This window comes from Microtus ochrogaster, chromosome 2 (genome assembly GCF_000317375.1).
Source record: "Microtus ochrogaster isolate Prairie Vole_2 chromosome 2, MicOch1.0, whole genome shotgun sequence".
Lineage (NCBI taxonomy): Eukaryota > Metazoa > Chordata > Mammalia > Rodentia > Cricetidae > Microtus > Microtus ochrogaster.
Genome location: NC_022010.1, coordinates 63,128,676 through 63,135,112, shown reverse-complemented (window position 1 = coordinate 63,135,112; position 6,437 = coordinate 63,128,676).

Sequence of the window (6,437 nt, the reverse complement as noted above, 5' to 3'; positions counted from 1 at the left end):
TGTGTGTGTGTGTGTGTGTGTGTGTGTGTGTGTGTGTGTGTGTGTGTATTGAGCCATGAAATGAACAACAGAAATGAGGAACATACCAATAGCAACAGACTCAATATTTAAAAAAAAAATGTCTCCCTTCTCCAACAACAATGAAAGGCCAATAATTCCTCAGTAACAAGAGACAAGGGGGGAGAAAAGGATAGTGGCTGGGGTACATCCCTATTATTGAATTAATTAAACTGTTTGGCTTCAAGACATAGAGAGATCAAGTCTTGAACTGACATGGAAGTTACTTTCTTGTTGGTAGTTTCCATAACTTTCTGAAGTTGCTAGGCAGGCTCTCAAGGAAGGAAATGCATCAATGGTCTTACAGACTACTCAACCCTTCTCGCTGAAATACCAACCTATCAGACAAGATACGCCCATTTGACCTGAATTCTAGAAAATGATGGTTTCATGTTTTAGTGCTAAGATTATGCCCAGGACAAGTAACTTGAAGAACAATGTTTGTTCAGTGAACAAATAAAAGAATTGACAGATGACTGAGTGAGTAATGGAGATAATGCTTTCAGTCAGTATCTTTTTTTTTTCTTGAAATTAATCTGTCGACTCATTGCAAAGAAAATATTTTGTGGTTTTTATCTAACATTTTATTCTCATATACTGAGGTACACATAAGGTATGATTAACTAACATATATTTTAGGGTATAGTTGATACTCCTCAAATAATTGTAACTTCCAAAGAATGTTTATTCTTTGTTTTTCTGTAAGGTTTTAAATCAATAAACATTCTAACTTCCAAGAAATTAAAAATTATTTATAGAATATTTTTACAAACTGAACATATCCAGAGAACAGCTATAAATCAATTTATCAGTAGATAACAATCTAGTACAAATAAAATGAGGTGAATGGAAGAAAATGAGCCCAGGAAAGATGATTAAAAATAAAAGCAGTCCTTGAATCAAATATGCAATAATGTGTCAAAGGATGTATTCACCTCAGACAAGGGAGAGCATTTTATACAGATCAAATGCTACCATTAAATATATGAAATTTTAACCTGATTTTGTTAGAATTGAGCAAAACTTTAGGAATAAGAATCAAAGATAAAAACATGAAATATGTAAAATGTAGACCTTTAATACAAATGTAGCAATACAAGAGAATTTAGTTCTAAATCTGTTTTTGTGGAGTTAGAGTCTCAAGTTACCAACACCTCCTAAAATGTGTTTAGTAAATATTAAGATTTGACTTATATAGCTTTGGGGCACCAAATCAATGAATTGATTCACCCTTATACGCCAAGATAATAACTGATAAATAATGCATAAGAAGTGAAATTCTAAAGAGAATGTACAGCTCAAAACTAAGAAACTTAACTTCTGGTATGAGAAATGAAACTAAGTTTCATTTCAGTGCAGAACAGGAAACTCTAGACAAAACTTGATGATTTCAGCTTCAGAGAAGTGTGAATTCTTGCTAAGTCAAGAACAATGAAGACTTTCATCCAGACCTTACACATATCAGGTTTACCAGCTCCACTGAAGGAAACCCACCTGAGTTCAAACCCTAGATCCACACTAACTGGCTGCAGCCCTGGATGAAACGAAGGAGTAACCTGTGGTATTATTTTTGGGTAGATCAGTTGTCCCAAGTAGACGTTAAAAAATACTGTTGAAAGTCCGGTTTTATCCCATGCTTATTCACTCCCAGTCCAGCTGGCCTTGGTGAGCTCCCAATATATCAGCCCCATCGTCACAGTGGGAGAGTGCACCCCCCCATCCTGCCTTCCTTGCTCATGTTCTCCCTCCTTCTGCTCCTCATTTGGACCTTGGGAGCTCAGTCTGGTGCTCCAATGTGGGTCTCTGCCTCTAACTCCATCCATTGACAGATGAAGGTTCTATGGTGATATGCAAGATATTCATCAGTATGGCTATAGGATAGGGTCATTTCAGGTTCCCTCTCCTCAGTTGCTCAAGGTACTAGCTGGGGACATCTCCCTGGACACCTGCGAGCCCCTCTAGAGTCAAGTCTCTTGCCAACCCTAAGATGGCTCCCTTAATTAGGATATATACTTCCCTGCTCCCATATCCACCCTTCCTTTATCCCAACCATCCCATCTTGGACTTTCCACAGAGCAGGGAATCTGGACTGCTCTTCAGACTGGAGAGAGAGGGGGAATGGAGTGGGGAGAGGGGGAGAGGAGTAGGGTGATGGGGAGAGGAGTGGGAAGAGGGAGAGGGAAATGGGAGACAGGGAGGAGGCAGAAATTTTTTAAATAAAAAAATACAGTTGAAAATGAGAATCTTTCCCACTATTTAAGGACTCAGCTCCAACATTGTTCCATTTCCTTTTGCTTTGGTTGATTCCTGTGGCACTATTTGCAACTGCACACGTAGATGCTGACCTCCCCATCCCTGCCATCTGTCACTCTATGTTCTTCCTACAAACCTGTATAGGAATGCTAAAGAAATATTATGATATGCTCATCAAAACATAACATCACTATCATCTCAAGAAAAGTTGAGGAATAGTTCACTGAAACTTCTCAAGAATACTGATTTTGTCATTGTTGATAATGGGTTCTTTAGTTCTTTGTCCTAAACTCAATTTTCGGTTTTATCTCAGCATTTAATTGGTCATTTCCTAATGACTTACTTTTTAAAATATTTGCTTATTATCATCTATATTTCAAAACATCCTTATTCAAAAAGTTGATGACATGTTCCTTTAGTCTGTCACAAAATTTAAGCTTCACAAAGGCAAAACGTATTGTTGCTGTCTTTTCCAAACATACCCAAATGCCCAGAAGAGTTGTAGGCTCCATGAGCAATGCCTGAAACTTTTGAAAGAATTTCCACAAATTGATACACCTAAATTTGTCAAGGATGCCCCCAGTTGGATGCTTACTCCAAGCAAGAAAGCACTCCATCATTACAGGAAAATAAGAAAATAAATGTTACAATATTTAGAAACAAATGTACAAGCATCTGCTCGCCATGAACATATAAGAAATGTGATGAAGCTGGAAAGATGGAGCAAGTCTATTACTGCAGATGTTGATTTTGGAATTGAAGGTACAATGTCAAGGTCATCCTTACCTACATGAGGAGTTGGAGGCTAGCCTGAGGTATGTACAATTGTTTCAAATTAACAAAACAACAATAAAATAAAAGACAACTAAAAATAAATTATAGAATTGTAATAGAAAGGAAACCATTACAGCTGTAAACAGAAATGTACACAGGAAACAATAACGTGATGAGAGCACACAAAGAACACACTCCTAAATTCTTACTTCATAGTCACTAAGCATTTTGAATGAATTTAAATTATTGTACTATTACATTTACAAACAGAAAATGCCTGTTAAATAACTCTTGACCATGGCCTACACTCTAATCCCAATAAAAATCTCGATTTATGGGACATATACATATGTGACCAACTATATGTTTGTATGAAGCACAAAATGAAAAAAAAAAGGTGAAGATGGTTCTATTATCAGAATGTATAACAAAAATTTAAAATCAAGCTAAGACACATCAAGGGTAAAGAATGCAGGAAATGGGGAAGAACTTAAAAGCAAGCACATAAAGAGTGCAATTCTTACTTATGATAAAGAAAAAATACAAATATTAGCTGAAGACCACGTATACAATAAATTTTTTCAGGATATATGGTTAACCAGATGAAAAAGTAATGAAGTTATTCTCTCACACATCACCCCTGGTAAGGGGCAACTCAATTAATAGGTGAAAAGCTTTTGGAAGACTTTACAATAAGGCCAACTTTATAAATCCATTTAAAAATGAAATTTTTAAAGAATCTAAAATATACATTGACACATTAGACTAATTTTTCTAAATTTAACTTTTAGAGGTAAAATCTATATTTTATCATAAAATGTAGTTCATGCATAGGAACAGAAATCATGTCTGAGTACTTATTTGTTATTTTTCATGATGAAATCAGCAATGTCATCACCAGCTGTCAGAAGAATGGAATTTTTAAATGTGACTAAACATCAGTATACTTGGGAACAGGCAGGCTGAATGAGGTAAGGATACACAAAGTAAATGGTTCGTTCTGTATCAACTTGATTAGGCAATATGGCACCCACACTTTTGAACAGCATTGTTTAGTGTCTGTGAGAATGTTTCTAGTGAAAACGAAATTCTGAGTTAGCTCCCTGAGGGCAAAGAGTGATGGATCTCTCTCATGCAGTCAGTGATGAAGCAACAGAAAAGTCTGATGCTGAAGGGAACACAAAAGCCCTGAGATGAAAAGGATCCTTCTACTGTGTCTAGCAGACAGCTAAAACATCATGAGCTAAGACATCAGGCCTCGCCCTTGGTCAGAATTGAAATTAGCTCTTTGGGGACACAGACATTGTCAGTGTTTGGAATGGAACATATCTCTACAGTTATCCTACTTCTTAGCTTTATACTTGACTGGAACTGTGTCACTGGTTTTTGTTCAACTTTGCTGATAGCAACTTTGTTATTGATTATGCAAATTCTACAGGATAAAGGGTTTCTCTGTGTATGTACTTTGTCTTGATGCCATTTTTCTAGAATGTTTTGACTCATTAAGTTTAAAATGTTAGAACTGATTATGGCAAAATAGTGACAATATTTGTAGTTAGCCATGTATGTATTTATTTGTAAAATTTCCTCTATAGTTTTATATATATAAAATATTTTTTTTCAGTAGAAACAATTGTTTTCCTTGGAATGTATAAAAAAGAACATTTCATAAACAGGTATTCAAATGAAGCTGAATAAATTCAGAGAAAAAGAAAATATTCTAATTTATTTTCATATATACAAACTCCAATAAAAATATTCATTGACGAGGAAAATTAGACTCCAGAAACTCCCCAAATTATTAAAATGTCAATATTATTCAACTAGATATTAAATATGCACATTTCTTAGAGTTTAGATTTTGTGGTTGTAGTAACTGGCTATTGTTACATGTTTCAAAAAACACTCTCAATAAAATTTCTATAATTTTATATGATATACACTATATGATACAATGTATATATTAATTAAAAATCTGTAAATTTATACAAATATATACAAATATAGTTTATTATTTATTCACCTGAAAAATCTTAGCCACCTGTAATAGCTGATATATTTAAAATTAAGTTTTAAAAAGCTTTCTGATAGCTTGCATGTGTTTTTTCCATACTTAAACAAGTGAGGAGACAAATCTATTATGATATTTCACATCTCCATGAGTCAGTCTTTCTGGGAAAATTGTATGGGTTAAAGTTATGTCAATCGTGCCTGAGACGTCAGAGATAATGGGTTGTTCTAGACAGGTTCAGAGTGTTCTCTCATCAAAGCTAGTTGATTGTGTTCCACAGCAGAGGCCACTTTCTCCCTCCACAAAAGAACCTCAATGTTTCTGACAACATCACTCCGCCATGTCCCTCAGAGTGTGAGAAAAATAGATATGCTAGTCATCCAACATGAAATCTGAAACTCTAATTTTAGAGTTCCTTTCAAGTAAACACTGAACGCCCAGGTTTATTTCGCTGTCATCTTGTCACTTAAACTTATTGAAGACTCATCATTAGAAAAATGATGTATTTCTGTGTTTCTCTGTTAGATTTGTGATTCAGAGATTATATATTATATATAACAATATGAGTGTATGTTCACACTTAATGATATACAATTGATGTTTCATTGTGTGTAGATTTATTATGTCAAGCAGATTTAAATTTTTAAGATAGGATATGATGGATTAAACATACTAATCATTTTTGGTTAACTTATATGCTCCATATTTTATGTACTTATGATAAAAATAATTTTGGAGACTCTTGTGTTACTAGAGGCAAAAATTAATGGTGGCTAGTATATAGCCTCTAATTGTAATGTTTTTAATATATCATGGAAATTTAAAACCATGTATAAGACTAGGATATAACTGAGTAATGCACTGTCTTCACTAACTGTGTGCACATGGCACTCTGTTCAAACCCTAACACCACACACATAAAATGAATTGTCCAGAAATTAAAGTTAATCCACAAGAAAAAAGAAAATCAAGTACCAGCGCTGTTAATTTTTTAAAAATTGGCATATGATCTAATTTTGTAGATAAGTAATATTTTGCATAGATATATCACTTAATTTCATTGAAAGTGCAATAGGAAATCTGTAGGAGAAAGAAAAATCAAAAGTCTGAGAAAATATTTGACATACCTGATAAACAGACACTTTCAAGTCATTGTAAATTGTTGCTCAAGAAAAAGTATGATTAGGAAAGGCAAATATTTACCAGTATATTTACAGATGAACTCTCCTAAAGATTAACATTAGCTTAGCTTTCTGTGCCTGTCCATCTCTTCCTCTTTTTTCCCCTTCCTTCCTTCCTTCCTTCCTTCCTTCCTTCCTTCCTTCCTTCCTTCCTTCCTTCC